Source organism: Pantherophis guttatus, chromosome 1, assembly GCF_059756535.1.
Source record: "Pantherophis guttatus breed Tessera chromosome 1, ASM5975653v1, whole genome shotgun sequence".
NCBI lineage: Eukaryota > Metazoa > Chordata > Lepidosauria > Squamata > Colubridae > Pantherophis > Pantherophis guttatus.
Genome location: NC_142063.1, coordinates 78,165,954 through 78,190,210, shown reverse-complemented (window position 1 = coordinate 78,190,210; position 24,257 = coordinate 78,165,954). Strand labels below are relative to the sequence as shown.

The 24,257-nt window shown below is 37.5% G+C and overlaps 1 long non-coding RNA gene across 1 annotated transcript in view; it reads left to right on the top strand.

Annotated features, from left to right (window-relative positions):
• The window catches only part of LOC132710616 (uncharacterized), a 128,054-nt gene that overhangs the window by 13,644 nt on the left and 90,153 nt on the right, over positions 1–24,257 (top strand). The window contains exon 2 of the long non-coding RNA XR_009621295.1: positions 14,707–14,771. This is a non-coding gene — a long non-coding RNA (uncharacterized LOC132710616). The remainder of the gene's footprint in view (positions 1–14,706; positions 14,772–24,257) is intronic.

The window sequence follows — 24,257 nt, the reverse complement described above, 5'->3', positions numbered from 1 at the left end:
AACCTTTTGGCCACACTACACTTATAAGTGAATCCTGTGGTCATTAAGTGAATCTGGCTTCCCCCATTGACTCTGCTTATCAGAAGTTGGCTGGGAAGGTTTGAGGCAGCTTGTAGTGAGATGGGCAGCTAAATAAATAAATAAATAAATAAATAAATAAATAAATAAAGACAGACAGACAGACAGACAGACAGACAGACAGACAGACAGACAGACAGACCATGGAGGTAGCTGCAATGGTCATAAATGTAAAAACTAGTCTTAAATCACATGTTTCATTCCATTGTAACAGCAATAGCAATAACACTTTGATTTATATATCACTTCACAGTGCTTTACGTCCCTCTCTAAGCAGTTTACAAAGTCAGCATAATGCCCCCAATCTGGGTCCTTATTTTACCCACCTCAGAAGGATGTGTCAAACTTGAGCCTGGTGAGAATTGAACTACCGAACTGCTGGCAGTGTGCAGTCAGCAGAAATAACCTTTGGTTACTGCATTCTAACCACTGCGCCACCATGGCTCATTTAACTTTGAACAGTCACTAAACAAATAGTTGTTAAGTCAAGGACTACCTGTAATACTCACTGCAATTTCTCTCTCATTTGGAACAAGTATCAGATTGCTCAACATTGTCTCCTCCTCCTCCTCCTCCTCCTCCTCCTCCTCCTCCTCCTCCTCCTCCAAATTGGAAAACTACAGTTTGATTATTGCAAACAATATTCTTAATCCAAAACTGTTGTGACTCCGACCCCCGAGCCCGTCTTATCGGAGGGAGAAGACTCCGAAAGTGAAGGAGAGGAGTTGGCAAGGCCTCCCTCTCCCGGACCCTCCTCTCTGGCAATGCCTCAGGTGTCTCCCGAAGGAGAAGAGATAGGCCAGGAGCCAGGCATCTCCGAGCAGCCTCAGTTAGACAGCGACAGAGATAAGTCTTGGCTGGATCCCCGCCAGCATCAGAAAGACAAGTGCACGCAGCAGAGAAGGAGGTATGCCAGAGATTAAGATGAGTCACTGGACCACACCCCACAGGGGATAAAAGTGGGTGTGGTGGCCATTCAGGCTTTGTGACAGACAAAACTGAACAGTTAGCAAGTCATACTGTGTCTCTGGAACTTCGTTATCTGCCTTCCTTGGATTTATTATGGACTGGACTTGACAATTCTTTGGCTTTATGAATTTATTTTGGTTTATCTGACAGAGGAGGAACACCTCCCTCTGTGAGTAAAGTTTTTGGCAAGCAGCTACTGGGTTGCTGCCAATTCTGTTATCGAAGGAAATTATTGTCTGCAAGTTTATTTTAGCTCCTGGCTGACTGTTTGTGTGCGTGTGTGAGACGGGGACAGAACAAAAGCTGCCATTCAAAATCTAGTTTATTTGCTCCTGTCTTTCAGTAAATGTACCTGCACCATAAATCCTGCTATGTAGCATTTTTAAAAATATAATAAAAGTAGCTACATTTCACTTCCTACACACACTAATCCTGTAGTCTAACCTTTGAATTAACATATCAGAGAGCTCGGGTAGACTCCACACCGCAGATTTAAGTAGAAATAAAATGTCTGCTTTGCCTGTCTTACGTTCTTGACGTGTCCATGGGAGTCAAATCCTGCAGAGTTTGTGTATGTGATATATTATCTCCCCTGGTAAAGCTTCACTTATGGTGCTTCCAATGACTCTGAATCACATGCTGAAATAAATTATTAAGAAAGATATTTTATGGGCAAGGCATTACCTGATGGGGAATATTTTATTAACACCTATCTCCTATAATTTATGATGTCTGGAATGATAAAAAAAAATCAAAGTAGAGACAAAAATTGTAAGTGACCCACTTGGGCTTATTAAAAAACCCCAAACAAATAATACCCTTCTTAGAATCAATTACAGCGCAGGAACTAAAGAAGAATTTGAGATTCCAAAGTATTTCTTCTTACCGGAAGTCAAAGAAAAACAAAGGAAAATCTAGACAAAGAAAACATTAGGTGTGACAGTAATTCATCTATTTGCCATTTATAACAGTCTTAAAGGAAGTGTTATGCAGACTAAAATAGATTAGATGACAGGAGATGTAAAATAAATTTCAGGTTGTTCACCAAAGGTGAATGGGACTGAAGGGAGACAGAAAAAAAATCAGTATAAACCTGCATTTTTAAAATCTGGAGACAGACAAGTAATGACTAGCTATTACAGTAATCAAAATGAGAGAAGCCATTTTTGTTTCTTTGTCTAATAGCCCTTAGTGCAATCTGAAGCTTCGCTAGCACAGTCAAAATTAAATTGTGGGTTACGATTTAATGTGATCAGGGCTCCATTTTAAGGATATTTAAAAATGGAAGATTTGGAGGTTTCCTGCAATGCCTATTTCTTTCCTTTCTTCACCTCACTACTTTGGTTAGTTTGCTTAATATTCAGCCTGAACAAACCAAACCAAAAAAACATTCTGAAGATTTGTGAGCTTGTCCACCACTTTGACATGGTAAATTGTGATTAATAAAATCACTTACCCAGCCCTAATTTTCAATTTGTTACAAAACACCAGTTAGTAAGAATTCAATTATGATAGTATATAAATTATGAAATTATACTAAGGGTAATTGAACCAGAGTTAATATACTGAATTCAGAATTCTTTTTAAAATAAAAAGTATGTTTTCTTTTATCTCCTTTATGCTACTTGAGATCTTTCTGGATCTCAAGGACAGAATGACAAAGCTAGGATAAGGTATTCTGAAATACTTGAATCAGTTCTCCTAAGCAAGAAGAGATAGCAGCTCCTCATTTCTAACTTAATCTTTATTATTTTAAGGAATGGGCTGTCGCTCCACCCACTCAGTTTCACTCCCATTTGTTTCAAACTTAGGAAATCTATTTCAATAGTTTCCCCAATTAGCTCATTGCCAAGAAACAAGGATGTCTTTTGCCAGTTTAGTGGATTTATTTTCAGCTCTCTCTCGTGGAGAGCTGAAAATACTCTGGATCTGGTTTCCAGGTAAGACCAATAGAGCTATGCAAAGTTTGTGTGTGTATGGGTGTGTGTCTGCGCGCACAGGCCCACTTTTGACTCAGTTTGGGACCAGTCCCTGTAGTTTTCTTCACAAACTTTTGAAGTGGCTTGCCATTGGCTGCTTCCTAGGGCTGAGAGTGAGTGATTGGTCCAAGGTCCCCCAGCTGACTTCATGCCTAAGGCAGGATTAAAACTCACAGTCTCTTGGTTTCTAGCCTGGTGCTTTAACCACTATACCAGACTGGCTCTCATGAACTTGAGATGGGCTTTCCCCAGTGGTGGTATTTAGCCAGTTCTATCCGGTTTGGGAAAACCGGTAGTGACGGCTGCGGGAGGCTCCGCCCACCTGCCCGGACGTCATCATGTTCTGCTTTTGGCGCTCTGAGTATGTGTGGAACTGCGCATGCATGGAGGTGGCGCGTGCACTCAAATTTGTGAACCGGTAGCAAAAGTAAGTGAATACCACCCCTGGCTTCCCCCCCTCCATTTTTCTCACTTCTTCAGTCTTCCATTCTCCTACATAGGTTGCATAAGCTGTTCTGGCTTCATGCTAGCATTCCTCCCTCTTTTAATTAATGGACAAGAAGAATTTGTGTTGGGGGCATGATCCTCCCTTGGCTTGTGAATGAGGAGGTATTCTAAATAGCAAACAAAAGAGACTGAAGAGAAGGCAGGACACTGACTAGATACCTTTTTCTGTATTTTCGATTTGGTCAGCTGGATGCTGCCTTAATTACTTCATGCTGTGTTTTGTATGTTTCAAGGTCGAGAATGAAACTGTCTCTGAGGGTTATGAAGCACAAAAGGTGGGAGGATGGAGAAACTATAGGCCACCTGGAGGATAGGAGCTAATCTATCAACCTCTACAAAAATGAGCCCATGAGCAAAAAAATGGAACATGTCTCTTGCAACGTGTTTACAGAAAAGTCTTCAAAGTGCATTGTTTTTAAAGACTTTTTGATGGAGCAGAGGTTTCAGCGTATGAGAACACCTTGTCTTAAAGATGATGCTGTTGATAATTTTTAGGGAAAATAGGTCACGCTTGTACCTGATCTACTCCCCAGTGACGTGAGCTGTTCAGTCAACATAATTAGTTTCCTTTTCTTGTAACTATGGGAGAGATGGAGGGGATTAGGAAATCGAATGCTGTTGACAGAAGAAAAGAAAACAAGGTATCCTCCTGTCACTGATTCTCCTTCCTGCATCCCCATAGGCCTGATCTGTTCTAGAGCGACAGCCCATTCATCCTATTCATGGATTTGTGCTACAAATACTGAAGGTTGGAATGGTCCTTTCAAAGAAAGGGCAAGACCTTGAGTTGTAGCTGACTTGTAATTAGAGATTTAATTTCCAAAATGTGATATATACCATTTATATGATAGAAAGACAGTCCCCCACCCCACCCTGAAATAATTAACAGTGAACTGGGGAGAGCATCTTACATTCACTACGAATACAAACAAGGCAGTGGACATGATATGAAATAGCTACAGGCACGACAGCAAATAAACTGGGATAACTTTGAAGATTTCTTTGGGAGAGGCTATCCATATTGTGATGCTTAACCTTTTATGCAATGCTAAACAAACTTACTTTCTTTCTTTCTTTCTTTCTTTTCTGGCCAATTATTTATTTCTTTTCATATAATGCTGTCTAGTTTCTCCCCGCCCCACTCCCAATATAGAATAGAATAGAATAGAATAGAATAGAATAGAATAGAATAGAATAGAATAGAATAGAATAGAATAGAATAGAATTCTTTATTGGCCAAGTGTGATTGGACACACAAGGAATTTGATATGTTATCTTTTTTCCTGCTTGCAACAACAACCATTGTTACTCTTTTCCCCACTTCCAAGTTTTCCCTTCTTTTTGTTGGAAGAAGAGAGGGGAGAATGTCTTTGTGCATATTAGTGTTTTCTACACACTAGGAGTTATTTGCAAGTGTGTTTATGAGTGTGTGTGTGTGTGTGTGTGAAGGAGAAAGAGAGAGAGATAATGTTTCTTATATGCATTTTATAAGTGGGTACCTTGTTAAACAGAGAATTTTTAATCAGTAGTCATTAATCCTTTTTTTTGCAGGGGACCAGCCTAGGCTAGGTTTGAAAGATACTTTCTCATAATATACATGTATATTGGGTATGGCCAATCACATACGAGAGCACTGAAGAAAGGGGGGGGCAATTTCCTCACTTTAGATGTCCCCTACAAAAAGTTTGATGACAAAACAGTATATACAGGCACACCTCATTTTATTGCCCTTCACTTTACTGTGCTTCATAGATTATGGCATTATTTTTACAAGACCCTCCTCCACCAAAGAGATTACAGCTCATCGAAGGCACAGATGATGATTAGCATTTTTTAGCAATAAAGTATTTTTTAATTAAGGTATGTACAAAATGCTATTGCACGCTTAATAGACTACAGTATATTGTATACATAACTTTATATGTGCTGGCAAACCCAAATATTTATGTGACTTTATTACAATATTTGCTTTATTGTGGTGATCTGGAACTGAACCTGCAATATCGCTAAGGTATGCCTGTATTCCAATGCCCCTTTTTGTATTAAATTATACCCCCTTAAGGGTATACATTAAATGCCAACATGTATACATATCATATATTTCAGGATGTGCTCAGATGTCAATGATCTTCAGAGCTAGGAAAGATGTAATTGTCCTTACTTTGTTTCTTCAAGGATCATGTTTTACAATAAGTCTTCCTACTTCTACTTAAGAGCATGTAGGAAGGGGCATAAAGAAGTCATCTCCAAGAAACAATCCTGAGATATTGGATATAAATGAACATTTCATGTATGCAGTGTGGTGGACCCAAATGTGAGCTGTAAAACAAATCTAGAGAAAGACTTTGGGATTACATCATTTCCATTTAAGAACTGAATCAAATACTTACATTGATTAATTTTTTATTCTTGGATATTTCTTCTTTGGTCTCAGAAGAATTGCTAAAGGTCAAGTTAAAAATTATCCTCTAAAAGAAATCCTCACTCTATCATCAAAACTGTCGTTTATAAAGGAATTTTATGGGAATGATTTGCTAAACAAGTTTTAATATTCAGATTGCTGTCCTTCTTCAATAAAAGGCATAATTATCAGAGTGAATGTCATCTAAATAGAATTAAAATAAATTGATTAACGGCTGCTTTATTTTTGGATTTATACAAATGAGAAAGTATTTCCTAAATTGCATACAAGAAGATGAAAAAAAGTTGTGAGTAGAATAAGGCAGAAGAAAAGAAGTGGTGTGAGCGGGAAGGTCAAGGAGTTGTAGACTGCCAAGAAGTAGGGTATACAGTAGTTAAATGGTAGAAGAAGAGTCAACCTGAGTCAATTTTATTCGGCTTATATGCCGCCCTATCTCCCAATGGACTCAGGGCGGCTCACAATAATAAAAACACAAGCCACAATCCAAAATAAAATCTAAAATCTAAAAAGTTTAAAATTTAACCCTTAAAACCCCCCATTTTATACAAAGTCAGCTTATTGCCCCCACAACCTGAGTCAATTAAAGCATTTAATATCTATATATCCTTAGAAGTCTTGGGCTCCACTTCTTGAAGGGATGACCATCATCATATGCTATTACCTAGGAGCTGTAATCTTTGGTCAAAGGCTTGCTGCATATCTGATTACAGACTGAGTCCTGCCTAGAATCAAGCCAGGAGAAGGCTTCTTCAATGGCAGATTTTATTCTCTGGGGATAGTGAGGAGGTGGATTCTCAAGAAGGAGGGGATGCATTCAGGAGGAGACTGAAAGCAGCCCTGCCTGATGGGTCACATGTTACATTATAGATGCAGATAGTAGAATCCTCAGTCTGATGAGATTTTGTCTAGAGGTGTAAAATATAAATAACTCATCTTGGAAGAATTGACATGAGTCATTCTTCGTTTTGGGGGGGTGCTAGGTATTTTCTCCTTCTAAAGATTCAGTATGCCGCTTGTTTGGTCTGCCTTCAAAAAAACTTTAAAACCTATCTGTACAGGTCAGCTTTTCCTCTGTCTCAATTTATGATTCTTAATCTGCCTCCTGACACCTTTGTTTTTATATATCCTTTGTTTTTGATTACAGTTTTAATAGATTTCTGTAAATTGCACTTCTACGTGCAATGTTATTGTTGTTATTCAGTTTCAATTCCTAACCACTTTGGGATTGGTCTGCTGGGAATTATAAAACATACAAATGTACTAAATAAATAAACAAGCAAGCAAGCTAACTACTGTAACAAATAAGTAAATAAAGCTTATTGCCTTGCAATTAATATTTTCAGTGACTGGAAAGTGATACCATTTCCAATTTGCCAAAGAGAGAAAGACAGAGATTGGAATATTATGAAACTTTTGTGATTCTGACAAATTGAGGAGACTGCTACAATTTTGTTGACAGAATCTTTTGGATATGGCTGCCTTTTGCTATATAAAATGTTACTTTGGTTATCCAGATTATTTCACATTCATGCCGATATTTTCCAGGCTTAACTTTTATTGTCCATTTGTAGTCCAGTGAGTTATCCTGCATAGTTCACACCTATAACTGGATGGTGATGCAGAATTGGCTAGAGAGTTCCTGAGATATTAGTTTCTGGATTATTTTATCCTTAATGCTTCCTTTCAAACAGTCAAGCTTTTCTCTGAATGTGAAATGCTATCCAGTGAAAAGAAGGACTTTGGCATAAAGATAAAAATTGCTGAACTTGCTAAATATCTACTAGATGATTCTTCTTCACTCTAACCCAACTGTGTATTCATATATTCACAGACACTATGGCGAATAAAGGACATCAAGTAGGGAATAGTGTAGTTTGAGCAATTAAAGTAAGCAGACCCCAAATATTTAGGATTTACATTCAATTATATGGAACTATCAGCATCAACAGAAAACAAAATTGTTTTAAATAACACACACTTATGGAAGATGTAGTCCACTCGCTACCTTAAGAGGAATTTAAAAAGGAGAAATTGAGGAAACGTGATTCCTACATTGCTAAAAGGTATTTTTAAAGTGGTGGGAACATTGTTTAAATTATCCTAATTCCAAGCACAGCATCAAGAGCACAAATCTGGCATAGAATTATATTGTCAGCCAGTGCAGCTCTATCTATGATGAATACAGCTAGCATCAGTTAGCAGCTGTACAGCCAAATTGTACAGTTTCTGAAGTGTAGCATGTATAAAACAGTATATTGTATTTTGAAAGCAAATAGTTTTTATTTGCATCCTAAATGGAAGTACCTCCATAACATTTCGTTTTAAGCCTCTATTTATTTTTTGCCCATCCATTAATATTTACTTAGGAAGGAAGGAAGGAAGGAAGGAAGGAAGGAAGGAAGGAAGGAAGGAAGGAAGGAAGGAAGGAAGGAAGGGTCCAAATCTGTTAGGTCCAGCAATGGTCTCTTAAGGTGAGGGCAGAAAAGCATCTCCTTCAAGACAGATAGAATTATCCCTTCTGGTGGGGGGACATTCATCATTACCAGAACCCAATCACATGTCATCTCATGGGAATCCTTAATCCACCAGGAAGGCAGAGATCTAAAACATAAGTGGCAGAACATACAGCCCCAAGTGTCCTAACCACTTCATCAGATCCAATAGACTTAAAATTTTCCCAGATAAAAGGACCAAATTGTGTCTCAGGTAACCCCAATGAATTTTTACAACCAAATTCTGAGTTTTTTCAATTTTGGTAATGCTAAAGTGTTTCCCAAAAAAGAATAGAAGATTGGAATGTAAATGAACAGTGCCCATCTTCACAGCCCCTGATAAGTATAAGTAAATTCTACAAAATATTTTTTTATTTCTGTCACAAGTAAATGCCTTATTCTCCATTATGTAAATAATACATGAACAGTGTGTCAGGGGTTAACTTATTCTTCACTTCTTAATGTATTCATACTTTACCACTCCCATACTTAGCTCCACCCATTGTATATATAAGGAGCTGCATACGTTCATTCTGAGCTTCTATCTGTGAATATTCAGTGAATATAGAATGCCTTATGTAAATAAAGAGAGATATATTTGAACTCTTAATTCTTAAATAATTTATTGAGTCTGATCCTGAAAATATCGCAACAATCTGGTAGCAGAGGATGGTTGAATTGACTCAATAAAAACTTAAATATGTCTAAAAGAGATAGGCCCAACACCAGGGCATACAGCAAAGAAATGGAAGCGGATCAAGAAATAATAGATGAATCCACGAATGCAATTTCAAGAGAATCTGAAGAATACACCACAGAAGATGAAGAAATAATAAATGAAGATGATGACCAAGAAGAAAATGAAATAGAAAACAACGAACTCAGGTCAGAGATACTAAGACTCTTAAAAAGCCAAAAGAGCGATGATAGTCTTATTGCGAACCTCCAAGATATACTAAAAAACAACGGAGCAGCGAGAGAGAAGCACATCGCTACTGAAAAACCAAAAGACTCAAAAATAGTAAGTGATATGCTTACAGATAAAAATGCAGCGAAGAAAAAAACCAACAATCCCGTGCAAAATTTCGAATGGCAGCCATCTTGGTTTCAGCAGATTCCTAAGATGAGCGAAGCAGAGCCAATCAGAAAGCAGGATTCAAAATGTCTGGCGCGAAAAGCCTTACTCGATACAAAAAATGAAAAAGAAAAAGTATATACCTCAGAAGAATCAGAAACAGAGAACGAAGAAGATTCGATAGACATGCAAGTAAAGTCAGCAATGAAAACGCTTTTTGCTGCATTTGGACCGAAACTCAAGATTACTAAAAAATCAACAAAAAAGCAAGCAAGCGAGCCAACGCCTCAAAATCTACCCGCTCCTATCCAGACGGCGAGAGCACCGACACCTAAACCCAGAGAGCCCTGCAGATACCACTCCACGCCGCAGACTGATCCAAGGACCAGCGCCTTCAGCAAAAGAAGACGAGCGCCCGCTATCACCAGGACTCCCAAGATCGAGCCGGAGACTGATTCATCGGAAGAAGAACGAAGCGAGAGAGCTGCAGCAGCGAGAACCTCTCACGATGACTCCAGGAACGAAATGAGCAACGCGCATGCGCAGGACTACGCAGACAACCCAGGAAGACATGAGATGCAGAGAGAACCATGCAGACTCGTTGCGAGCATCCCCACGCCGTTTTGCAACTTTCGACATTTGCAAGACCACAGACTACCCCCGGTTGTAAGTAATGGACCCAACAATGTTGGGAATTTACCCAGTGACTTCCCAAAGCTGAGAATAGATGGCATTAATTTGCAAGAATGGTATCAGCAGCTCCAGGTTGTCTTTATGAAAGAAAACTTACTATTTTTTATTACTAACCCCCCAAAAAGACCTTGGACTCTAAAGTTAGATTGCCTACATCATAGAGCATTTTTCTTATTAATTTCCAGTGTGTCTCCTGCCATGTATCACAGTATTAAGCAAAATCTGACTGTCTCAGAAATTATTCAATGCATGTTTAATTTGTTTCACAGTGAAAGCGTAGCCACTACCACAAGAATGTCTAAAGATTTCTTCTCTTCTAGGATAAAGCCAGGGGTTACCATAAGTGAACATTTAATATCTTTAAACAAGATCAGAGCAGAACTGCATTTAAGGGGGGAGGTGATTTCAGATCAAACGATGAAAAGTGTTATCATCAATTCACTTGACCCATCATGGGATAATTATATGTCACACTTGGACACAATCAATCTAGGATACTTATCCATAGAAAGTCTATCCAATAAGTTAATAGCTGAAGACAATTCAAGGAGAAGTCATTATAACAACCAAATAGAACACAAACAATATAAAAGGGTAGCATTTCAAGAAAGATATCATGAAACATTTAGGTGCCACAATTGTGGGTCCAAAGAACATAATAGAAGGGATTGTCCCAAAATTCTAAAAGAAAGACATAGGTCAGAATATAGAAATAGGTACAACAACAGACAGTCTTCCATTGATAGACTTAGGTATAGAAGTCCACCCAACTATAGAGAACATAGAGGGGGCAGAGATAATTCAAAGGATAGAAAATCTGGCTCACTGAATGGGCTAAACAAACATGACAACATTAACACAACAACAACCAGAGAACAATAATTGGCTTATTGATTCTGGAGCAACTAATCACACTACTAATAATAAAAATATATTATCTTCATTTGTAGAAGATAAATTTGTAATCAAAGTAGCTAACCAAGAAAAGGTTCAAGTTATAGGTAGAGGGAATGTAATCTTACCTGGCCTAGGAAAAATAGAGGGGGTAAATAAATGTAATACCTGAAATTCCTCATAACATACTTAGTGCCATAAAACTAAGCAGAGATTCTGACATTAACATTGTGTTCTCAAAAGGAAAAGCAACATTAGAGAAAAACAAAATAAACATAGGTACAGTAATAATCAAAGGAGGTCTACCTTACTTAATGACAAAGGAGGAATGGTTACACAACATTGATTCAAATATGGAAAATGACAATGAAATAGATAATGGAGACAATAGTAACAGTGACAATGAGGAACGTGAGGTAACCAATAACCACATAGATACACACAATGAAAAAAAACCTAAGATAGGTAAACCAATTCATGATGAGTGTGCTCATGTCTTACATAGGAAATTAGGACATGCCAGTTTTCCTGTAGTACAAAAGATGACTGAACATGCAGAAGGTGTTAAAATAAAAAATTGTGAAAACTATTTAGAATGCTCAGTATGTAAATCTACAAAGCTCAAAACTAGTCCCAGACCTAGAAAGTCAACGAGATCAACCAACAAAATTTTTGATTTGGTTCATATGGACCTAGTTGGTCCACTAACACCATCAATTACTTATAAAAAATGTTACTTTCTAACAATTGTGGATGATTATAGTCGTTATGGATTTGTTTACACATTAAAACATAAGGATGAAACTTTTCAGAAATTTAAAGAATTTTACAAACGTATAGAGACACAACACAATATTAAAATAAAACAAATCATGACAGATAGGGGATGTGAATTCATGTCTAAAGAATTCTCCCAATGGCTAAAAGATAAAGGAATGTTACATTACACATCTAGCCCATTTTCTGCATTCCAGAACGGAGTGGTAGAGAGAAAGAACTCAACATTACAAACCATGATTAGATGCACTTTAGAAGATGCTGGCTTAGGTAAACAATTCTGGTCAGAAGCCCTACAATATTCTAATTACACACAAAATAGAACTTGGTCCAGCATTGTAAATAAGACACCATACGAAGTAATGTATAATAGGAAACCAAAATTAGCACACATGCACATATTTGGAGTCACTGCAGACGTACACATACCTAAACAACTAAGGCGCAAAGGTGAGAACGTATCCAGGAGACTTAGATTCATGGGGTACGAGACAGGTACAAAAGGATACAGATTTATCGATAATAATAATAAATTTATAGTTTCCAGAACAGCTGTGTTCCATGAACAGGCCAACTGGTCTAAAATACATCTTAATGAAATATTCCCAAACACCAAACCAGATACCAAACTCCAAGAAAAAAGGATTAGAGAAGAGCACAGTAACAGCACACATAAAAATAAAATTAAAACATGGACAAACAGTCAACATAAAATAAAGACAGATTCATTAACTAAAAAAGAAGCAAGGTATTTACATGACAATGATAGTAAACCAGAAAGAGCAATCAGAAGTAGCAGAAATCAAGTGCCAAACAAATACAAAGATTATGTAATGTATATGGATGGAGAGCCATCAATACCTAACACATATGAGGAAGTGTTAAAACTTCCTCCTGAAGAAAAGAAAAAATGGGAAGCAGCCATGACTAAAGAGATGGATAGTTTACGAGGGCTAAATGTGTTCACCCCTACAGTTGCACCAAAGGACAAAACTATCATTGGCACTAGGTGGATATATAAAATTAAGAATTTAGAAGGAGGTAATACTCTATACAAAGCTAGATTAGTTGCACAAGGTTATGCACAGAAATATCCCGAGGATTATACAGACACATACTCCCCCACAGTAAGAACAGAGAGTGTCAAAACAGCTCTGGTTATAGCATCAGCACTCAACCTCGATGTGTTTCAATACGACATACAGACTGCGTATTTACACGCAAAATTAGATAAAGAAATATATGTAAGAGCACCCCACAGTCAATACACAAACAAAAATGAGACTTGGTTATTAAATAAAAGTTTATACGGGCTGAAACAATCTCGTAAACAATGGTATGACTGTTTAGTAAAAGTTCTCAAAACTATGAATTTCAATGCCACTACTGCTGACAATTGCTTCTTTGTTAAAAAAGATAATAATTCCCTAGAATTTGTATTGATCTATGTGGATGACATTTTATACATAGGTAAACATAAAGAAAGGAAAGAGGCATTTGTAACAAAACTGAATGAACATTTTTCATTGAAATCTTTGGGTAAAGTAAATAAGTATCTTGGTGTTCAAATCAGTAAAACCAGAAGGGGATTTAAACTCTCTCAAAGGGACAAAATCATAGAGCTCTTGAATAAATGTAATTTAAGTAACGCTAAGCCCTGTGACACTCCCATTCAAACTGATTTTTTGAAGAATGCAGAAGAATCATCTCCTGAATTCAAAGATAATACATTTTACAGGTCTGTCATAGGTTCACTTCTTTATATATCCAATTGGACTAGGCCAGATATTGCTTTGCCTCTCAATTTATTGTCCAGACATGTCAGCAAACCATCACTATACCATTGGGAAGCAGTCAAAAGGATATTAAGGTACTTGAAAAATAGTTTGGATTTCTGTTTATTGTTGGAACCTAATAATGTCAAAGAGCCCATCCTCACATGTTACGCCGATGCGGATTGGGCTGGAGATACCTCATGTAGAAAAAGCACATCTGGTTATATATTCTTTCTTAATGACTGTCCAGTTTACTGGTATACAGGCAAACAAGATTTAGTAGCCACCTCAACTACAGAGGCAGAATATGTTTGTCTATCTAAGGCAGCAAATAACCTTGTATGGTTCAATGATTTACTCTCTGACATTTGGAAAAAACCCATTTTGCCTTTTATCATGCATGAAGATAACAAAGCTGCTATCGAAATATCTAGATCTGATGCTATTGGACAAAGGTCCAGACATATAGATATAAAATTTAAACATGTGAGACAGTTGTCCAGGATGGATTTATCAAAGCAGTTCATTGCGAAACATCAGAGCAAATAGCTGACATATTAACAAAGCCTTTACCATCTAAGCAACATAAATATTTGACTTCTAAGTTACATGTATTATATTGTTCTGAATCTGAATGTAATTGTTGTAATATATCGAATCGGCATTTAGAGGGGGATTTGTCACAAGTAAATGCCTTATTCTCCATTATGTAAATAATACATGAACAGTGTGTCAGGGGTTAACTTATTCTTCACTTCTTAATGTATTCATACTTTACCACTCCCATACTTAGCTCCACCCATTGTATATATAAGGAGCTGCATACGTTCATTCTGAGCTTCTATCTGTGAATATTCAGTGAATATAGAATGCCTTATGTAAATAAAGAGAGATATATTTGAACTCTTAATTCTTAAATAATTTATTGAGTCTGATCCTGAAAATATCGCAACAATTTCAGAATAAACACTTAATAAAGTTTATTTGAACTCCTGCTCTATGTTGCATATTTCTGTTCACATCTTTATTTTTTCATTACTTGCAGTCTCAGCTGCTGCTTATACAGCTGTCAGTTCCCAGATCTCACAAGGACCTGAAGGTGAAGGTGAGGTAAGAGCTGAAAACAGATTTTCATCTTATTCACAACAAATCTGCCTTTGAAACAACAAAGGAACATTTTAAAATTAAATAGCACTGACGTAGGCCTCCTTCAGCTGCAAGAGTGATGGGATCTGTCAAATTTGTTTAGGTTTTCCCTACTAACCCATAACATTCTGCTAAGTTCTCCTTTATTTTGCAAATGTTTCAAGCATGGCTCTCTTAATTGAATTTGCCCCCTTGCTTGCCTCACCACACCCCAACCTTTAGAAAAAATACTGCTGAATTTTTTAAAAAGTTTCTTCCAATTCACCATTCTCTGAGGTTCCTAAGTATGCCATATTCCATTTAGCGGCTTTTAATAAGTGGACCATTCTTTCTGCTATGAACACGTTCCTCGTAATGACATTTTTGAAAATTGTTTCTTTTAAAATAATGATTATACTGTGGAGTAGAAGAAAAAACATTGATGGATTTGGTACTGCTCATGAAATGGTAATCAGGAGTTGATTTTTCACCTCTGTCTATATTTATAAATTTCAGTTGTATATCATTGATACATATAATATGTTATATTTCTTCAATCAATGTGGAGAAATGTACTAGGTCAGGGGTGTCAAACTCGATTTCATTGAGGGCCACATAAGAGTTGTGTTTGACCTCGGGGGGGATGGGAGGCATGGCTGGGGTAGGCATGGCCAGCTTGACGTCACTCATGTTGGCGGTGCCTGTGGTGACCCGAACGATCTGCCAGTGAAATGGGCTTCCGAGCTCTGTTTTCAGCTGTGATGGCCTCCTGATACCCTCTGCCAGCAAACACGGAGCTCGGGAGGGTTGTGTGTCGCCCTCCTGAGCTCCATTTTTGCTGGCAGAGACACTGCAGGCCAGTCCTTTGCTATTTCCAGGGCCAGATCTAAGCACCCCCCTGACCAGATCCAGTCCGTGGGCCTTGAGTTTGACAGCTCTGTACTAGGTGGTTGTATTCAATTACAGCAGTGATTGGTGTATCATTGGAAGACCAGAGAGTTCAGGTTAAGAACAAATGCTCCTGGAAAAAAAATCTATCTAAGTAGTCACTAACAGTCGACATAACTTAATGACATAATCAATCACACACATCAAAGTCAAGATGCTTGTGTGTTTACCTCCTGAGGAAAACATGGCAGACTAAAGATGGCTCCATGAGAAGAGGAGCCAGCGACCATGTAACATTGAAAATGCAAAAGGATATTTTTGAAAAAAATGGAATCAGAAGTTATTATTAGTGAGGTCAATAGCTATGTTTGCTTCCATGGATAGACTGTGTCAAAAAGAAGTTTTGGAACAAATGACAGAAGAAATCTTTGATTTCAGAGGCTGAGTTAGCATCGAAAGTGGATCTACAAATGACAGGCAACAAGAAAGACACGGAAAACGGTATTTCTTTGGGTATACAAAAAAAAAAAATCAAAAGGGAATTATAAACAGTAAACCAAGAGAAGAACCTGCACAATTCGTTTACATTAGATTTACAAAAGAGGTTTGTTAAAGCTTGAATGAACCTTATGAGGACGGCTAAAAAAAAAGAATGAAAAGAAATTGAGTTCTATGACATTACTTGAACGGACTAAATAACAAGATTGCTAGAAATAAAAGGAGGGAATATAAAGTTTGTTTAAATGAACAAGGTTAAAATAGATATGTTGTTGTTTCTGGCATTCCTTAATGGACTTTTGCTGACACTAGGACTAAAATGTTGATGCTTTATGGGCTTGTTTATAGCTAACAAATAGGACACCGGATGAAGAGATTTATAAATTAAGAGGAAATGAAAAGCTATCAAAATGGTTTATACTTCTTGTGATCAAAGATGGGAGTCACTTCTTCATACACAGAATGTGTTTTCTTTTCCTTTGTTATTTCCTTTCTTCTTCTTTTTTCTGTGATTTTTTCCTTTTCTTTGTACTTTTTATTCTTTCTTTCTTTCTTTCTTTCTTTCTTTCTTTCTTTCTTTCTTTCTTTCTTTCTTTGTATTAGCTTGTATTATTGCGATTATAACCTTTAATTACATTATTTTTAAAAGTATGTGCGTCTATTTACATGGCCATGGGCATACACATTAAACTGTATAAATTCTGTTTTCCTGTTTTTCTACAAACCCAGAGTTCATCTCTTAATTTTATGCTGCAAAGAGAAGGAACTATTTTAGGCTAGCTAAGAGATATAATGCCACACTATGGATGATATTTTTTCCTCCCATGCAGTCGGTTATATCCCTATTCCACATGAGAAATCACTGATGCAAGGTACCTTTTGTGCTGGAATTTCATTTTTCACCTTACTTTTTGAAAGTGCACAGTTCTCTCATTTCTTAGCAAATGAGCATAATAATGACAGGGCGTTTTTGTTCCTTCTGCCATGGAACTGAAACAGATTGGAAGGCTGAGCCTGAATACTGAGCTATACACAGGAACAAAAATATGACATTTCATTAATCCATTTTTCCTTTGCTCTCTCAGCCCATTAGAAAAAAAAAATGTACAGAGGTAGGAGAGTCAGGCAAGGAAAGATTGTTTTTTAGTAAGACAAGGAGGCAAAGAGGAGGGGCATGCAGTCTTGAGAACCAGAAAAAGAATTGACATCCTAGAAATTTGCAAGTAGAAGTTGCATATTGGAATTTAACTGAAGTGAGATCACGGTAGCTGTTTAAAGATTTATGCCGTAATGTGAATTCCCAGCACAACTGCTTGATAGTGGGATTGGAAAGACATTGTTAATAGCCATGTTGAAATGTTTTCAGATATTGTTTAGATAATTTCTTTTAGAGATCCTTTCACCCTCCAAAATTTCTCATCCATTAAAGGGAAGGTAGCATGGCGCATCTTATCTGCTACAATCAAGTAGATTGTCAGATGCATGTGTTATTTTTAGTCAATAATTGCTTTCAGATCAATGTAGTGTAACCTGTTCTAACAATAGTGGATTTGGCAGGGGTCTCAGAGCTTCTTCAGTTGTATGTTAGGCCAGATACCGTTCAACTGTCTTTAGAACAAACTAATATAAGGTAAAGGTAAAGGTTCCCCTCACACATATGTGCTAGTTGTTCCCGATTTTAGGGGGTGGTGCTCATGTCTGTTTCATAGCCGAAGAGCCAGCACTGTTTGAAGACGTCTCTGTGGTCATGCGGCCAGCTGACTAACCACCAAAGGTGCACTGAATGCTGTTACCTTCCCACCAAAGGTGATCCCTATTTTTCTACTTGCATTTTTTACCTGTTTTTGAACTGCTAAGTTGGCAGAAGCTGGGACATGTAACGGGAGCTCACCCCATTATGTGGCACTAGGGATTCGAATCGCTGAACTGCCGACCTTTCGATTGACAAGCTCAGCATCTTAGCCACTGAGTCACCGCATCCCTTACTAACTAATATAGTCAGTAGTAAAGGATTTTGTAGTGCAATAGTCTTTGAAAGTTACCTATTGTGCTTCTTTGTTTTCTTTCTTTCTTTCTTTCTTTCTTTCTTTGAATCAGGTCAGGCTTCCCCAACCCGTTGTCATCAGGATAATTGATAATACACAGTATGGATAAGGGCTAACTGAGAAATATTGGATTTAGGAGCTTTGGGGGGAGTTCAGAGAGAGAATTCTTTCCTGAAGCTCACCTGCTGGTTTAATTTTTTTCCCATTGTATTCCGTAGATGTGCAATCTATCTCTTGCTCTCTTTTTGCCATTGGTGTTATTGGGACCATGCGAGAAATCCAAAATACTCAAGTAACTGCTGGAGTGTTATGTGTTAAATACTGACCTTTACTGTCTTAAATTTAAAAAAAAGCTTTGATTTGTCTATTTTTAAAATAGTGAAATACTTTGGATGCAGGCCCCTCTACATATACAGTTTAGACTATTGCTCTCCACCTATGTTATGCTGGAAGCATTGGTTCCAATGTAATTTCAAAGCATCAGATTGTAGAAACACTGTTATAGGTTTTGGGGCAAGAAGGCATCTTGAACTGTCTTTTTGTTCCCAGTAATTTCTTAGCATTCATTTCAGGATACAATTTTAAATGCAAGATAAAAATTTTAAGGTTTCTTTCCCCCTCTTACTTGCTTTTCTATTTTCTGTTGGGAGGATTTAAATGAAAGGAATGGCAAAGACAAAAGCTTGTCAGGGCAAATAAATAATGAAAGAGAGAAACACTGCTGCAGGAGAAAGAAATAAAGAACAGAAAGAATCAAAATGACACTTCAGTTAAAATACCAGTACCATTTAGGTCTCCAGAGACTTGGGATTGACGTGCCACCTATACGTGAGCGGCACTCAGCTTTACCTTTCATTTGCATCTATTCAACACAGGTAGGCTGTGAACCTCTTGAATCTGTGTCTGATGACGGTGTGGGGATAGATCAGGAAGAATAATTTGAAAATTATTCTAGGAACAACACAAATGCAACAGACGGCAAAACTGAGTATATCAGATGGGATCTTGCCTAGTTGCTTTATTATTTTATTTTATTTTATTTTATTGTTTATTATTGTTTATTATTAATTAATTAATTAATTAAATTATTCATTCGTTCGTTCGTTCGTTCATTTGTGTTTGTTTGTTTGTTTGTTTGTTTAGTCAAGCATGTATTAGATAGCAGATATAAGTATAAACATGACTATTAATATATGAATTGGATACGAATAAATGGGGACAGTAGGACAGGGACAGTAGGCACGCTGGTGTGCTTATGCATGCCCCTTACAGACCTCTTAGGAATGGGGTGAGGTCTACAGTAGACAGTCTAAGGTTAAAGTTTTGGGGATTTGGGGAAGAAACCACAGAGTCAGGTAGTGCATTCCAGGCGTTGACCACTCTGTTGCTGAAGTCGTATTTCCCCTTAAAAAGAATTTGTATTATTTTCTTGATTTGGTGAAATAGAATAACCAAAATATAATCAACAAGGTAAGAAACAATAGCAAGACACTGACAGATTCCCTAAAACACCGATCATGAATATGCTCTTGAACTCACATTGACTGAGAAATCCTTGTTCGCAATTACAGGCAGGATTTTTAAAAAAATCCTGCCTTAAAAAAAGATCTTAGTACATACAGTTAAGCTAGTTTATCTAAAAGGAAAGAATAGTCCATTTTAATGTTCCAGTGAGCTTACTTTAATCCATTCTATTTGAAACTGCTTCTTTGTGGCACAAAATGGAAATGACAATTGCTCAGGTTTCTGATGATATGATGCTTAGGATATATCCACTGTAACTGTTAACAGTATATTTATCAGCCCATTTTAAAATCCTGGCCCTATTCTTTATAACTTTCACAACATGGCTTCTTAACAGACAACCTCTGCCCACAACAACATGCCTACATCCCAAAATCAGTACAGGAGGCCCTACAGCAATTGCGCTCTTAACAATTAAATGGATGGGTACTGTGAATAGCAGCTTTTCGGCACAGCTCTCTTCTCATTTGTGGAGTTCCACTTCAGTTAATGTCTTCCAACATTAGAGGTGCTAAAGCCAGACCCCAGGGGCTCATCCATTTATTTTCCTGGACTCTCTACAATTTACAACAAGAATCCCTGGTCTCATTTTCTGTTTTAGTTTTTATTGTCTTTCAAATGCCCTTACTTTACAGTTTCCTCCCTTCGCCTCTCTTCCCATACTTCTTCATAACCCTACTGAGTCATCTGGGATGGAGATATACTTCACTTAGACTGCATATTAATGAAATTTAACCCATTTCCCATACCTCAAGCCTACTATGTTTGCCCCCAAAGAAGATAACCCTGAATATATCACATATCCTCTCCCACAAAAGTAAAAAGAAAAAGAAGTAAACACAGGGAGGAAAAGTACACAATACCTAACTTGCCTGCTCCATCAACTTCAGATTGCCAACTCTATCAGAAACTAATTCTCAATCCTCCCTGAAAATTATGTGCTTCTATCATATTTTTACAAGCGTATATGTCTGTCAATATACTATATATACATCCTAGACACCACACTCCAAAAATGTAGGGCCAGGAGGGGGAAAAAAGAATGAATAACTACTACTCAAAATTAATTGCCTATAAATTGAGTAGTCCCTCTATAAAATTAATTGATATTCTTGCATTATACCAATAATTTTCTCTCCCACGGACATCGCTGACACTCATCACACATCCCTATATTACTCTCTCTCCTTCCAGCAGAAATAGCAAAACTGGAGATAGAAGACAGACAGGTCAATGTGAAGGGATAGCTGCAGTGGGTAGGGAAGGAAACCCATTTCAGTACAGCTGAAATAAAGATAAGAGGTATCTGAACAGAGAGTAAAGGGAAAAAGAGACACTCCCTACTTAAGTGTTGCAAAAGGGTTAAATTCACCAGGCAAATAGCAAATAGCCTAAACTTCTGGCCAGGCTCCAAAGGCATCCATATTTTTAAGGACGAATCCCTGCAGTGATTTGTACCTTATGCTCATTTTTTTGTTTTCAGCAGTTTCTGTTTTTTTTTTAATCAGGTTTACTCCTCAGTTCATATACAATTATTTAGAAGAAAAAAGTCTTACTATCAAGTGAATGTAATATTGTAGTATAACTACATAATAACGTAACTACATACCTAAATGCATTTCCCCCCCCAAAATGTATAAAGATATACCATTTTTTATTATTTAAAAAAGCCTTCCTTTTCTGTGAAAGTCTTCTGTGGAAGAATCCTTACCAAAAGATGTCTGTGAATTGCCAAGAGGAAATATTCAGCCTGACCCTCCAAATATAAAATCTCAGATTTGGACTGTTGTGATGCTGAAGGTTTCTTAAAATAATCTCACTAGGAGGTGGAAATCTTCCCAGAAAGCACTGGCAACCGAGACTCGTGACCAAATATAGTGAAAGACTAAGCAATAGGTTTCCTCACAGGTAAAGGCTTACTCAGCATGGAGCTCTATTTCATGGGAGGGATTCCTTCTATAAGGTTTAATGTGGCTGTTTATGAATCCAGACATTATTAACCCTGATTCTGATCCCTGGGAAATATATGCATAGTGAACATTTCTTCTGCATTAGTCTTTGTTTGTTGGAAATTGCTTCTTGACCTTTGGAATATATATAGAATACTACTCTTGAACTTTAATTTTATTTCACACTTTGTCTCTGTACTTAAATTCCTACATTACCTTACTACTAGCCTTGGTGGCACAGCAGACTAAAGTGCTGTTATGTAGCACCAGCTGCCTGCAATTACTGCATGTTCAAATCTCACCAGGCTCAAGGTTGACTCAGCCTTCCATCCTTTCGAGGTAGGTAAAATGGGGACCTGGATTGTGGGGGCAATAAACTGACTTTGTATAAAAAGAACACCACTTGGGGGGGGGGGGCAAAAGCCCTACTAAGTAGGTATATACAAAAGTATGAAGGCTATTGCTTAACGCATTGTAAGCCGCCCTGAGTCTCCGGAGAAGGGTGGCATATAAATAGAACCAATAAATAAATAAATAAATCTTAATTTTGAGGTCTGATTTTACATACCAGATGGCAAAGATGCTGTTTGATAGGTGGGGCTAATTGTGTTAGAATAGCACATTATAGGAAATTGTGTGCAGATATACTGTATATTAGATAAAATTGCTCATAAAATTATCTATGTAAAACAAAACAACACAACACATACTGAACAGGCATATTTGGAAAAATGTGGATGAATATACATGCAACTGTGCATGTAGATTTTTTTAAGTATGCAAATTTATGAGGAAGCAATATACCATGGACTTTACAAATTCAGAAAAAAAAAGAGAACTGAACAAAATCAGATCTGACAATTTGGCTCAACTCTATCCAGCATTCATTACTTTCATTGCATTCATTATTTTCATTTTGGTGCCCTTCCATAACTTTGACCTTTCTCTCTAACTCTGAAGTTCTAAAAGTTGTAGCACTTGTCTGGACCAAAAAAGCATTTGATAAAAGTCACTCATTCATTTTCACATTTTGTAAAATCTCTTTGCATTTTTCTTTTGCCAACTCCTCTTGATTTCGTTCTACTTAGATTAGATGCATGACAGCAAATTTTTGGCTTACTCAGCAGATTCTCTTAGTCTCACCTATAGTTTATTCTGCAGCAATGTTCTAAAAAGACAGTTCAGAAGATGTAGGAAGCCTAGAGCATTCCAGTAGTGATTTCCAAACACCTTCTAAAAGGGTGGGGTCAAATATCCTAGCCCCCTTTTTAATTTGTTTAGAATTTGGGGTTTAAAGGAAAAAAAAATGTACTTTAAGCCTTGTATGCTTAAGACATCAATTGCATTCACAAAACTCCTGAATCTCCTAATCAACCTGACCTTTTGTATGCAAATACAAAGGATCCTACTGATAGAAATTGTGCATCCTTGTTCTAATGTACAATGTAATGTACTACTTAACTCCTTACTTATTATACTTGTATTGTGTTTGCCACCTCTCCGATTTTTATTACCAAAATCTTGTTGATAACCTCAGCTTTGTTTTTAATGTTCAACGAATACTAAACTCATATGCATTTTTAGGCAGTCCTCAACTTACGATCATTTAGAGATATGAAAACATAAAGCATTTCTGCCCACCATAAAATGTCCCCCCACACACACACACACCAGGGGTAGGTACTACTTACCTTTACTACCGGTTTGCAGCGGGGCCGCACACACGCACTCTTCTGCGCGTGCGCAGAAGTGTTTTGATGACGTCGGGGTCAGTGGGCGGACCTTCCCCGGTTTTATTACCTATAGAACCGGTGTGAACTGGGGGCAACCCACCACTGACACACACATAGCAACAGCAATAGTGCTTAGACTTATATATTGATTCACAGTGCTTTTACAACCCTCTCTAAGTGGTTTACAGAGTCAGCATATTGTTCCCAACAATCTGGGTCCTCATTTTATCCACCTCAGAAAGATGGGAGGCTGAGTCAATCTTGAACCGGTGAGATTTGAACTGCTGAACTGCAGCTAGCAGTCAGCTGAAGTAGCCTGCAGTATTGCCATCTAACCACTGCCCCACCTCAACATTTTGTGCCCTTGGCAACTGGCTCCCTTTTACGACAAGTTGCAGTGTCCTATGGTTCCATAATGGCAATTTGCAATGGTTTTGCTGGTTTCTAGCATTTTTTACTGGTTTCAAATATACAAAGACCAGTAGAAATAGAGTGACTGTGGCAAAAAAAAAAAAAAAAAAGGAAAGTTAGTAGCAATAGTAATAGGCAGTTTGGGTGCAATCCAGAAACATTCTGGAGCACCATTTGAAAACCATCAACAAAATCACCATTAGCCAATTAGAAAAGGAAACTTTACTTGGAACAACTTACATCCTGTGACAATACCTTTAATACCATTGAACAACAACATCTACCTATCCAAGGTCGTTGAGAAAGACTTGCTAGGTCAATAAAGAATGCCAAATCCAGCCTAAGCATCCCACTCATTGTACGACCAACCATAATAATAATAATAATCTACAATGAGCATAGAACATAGTCCCCAAAGACAGA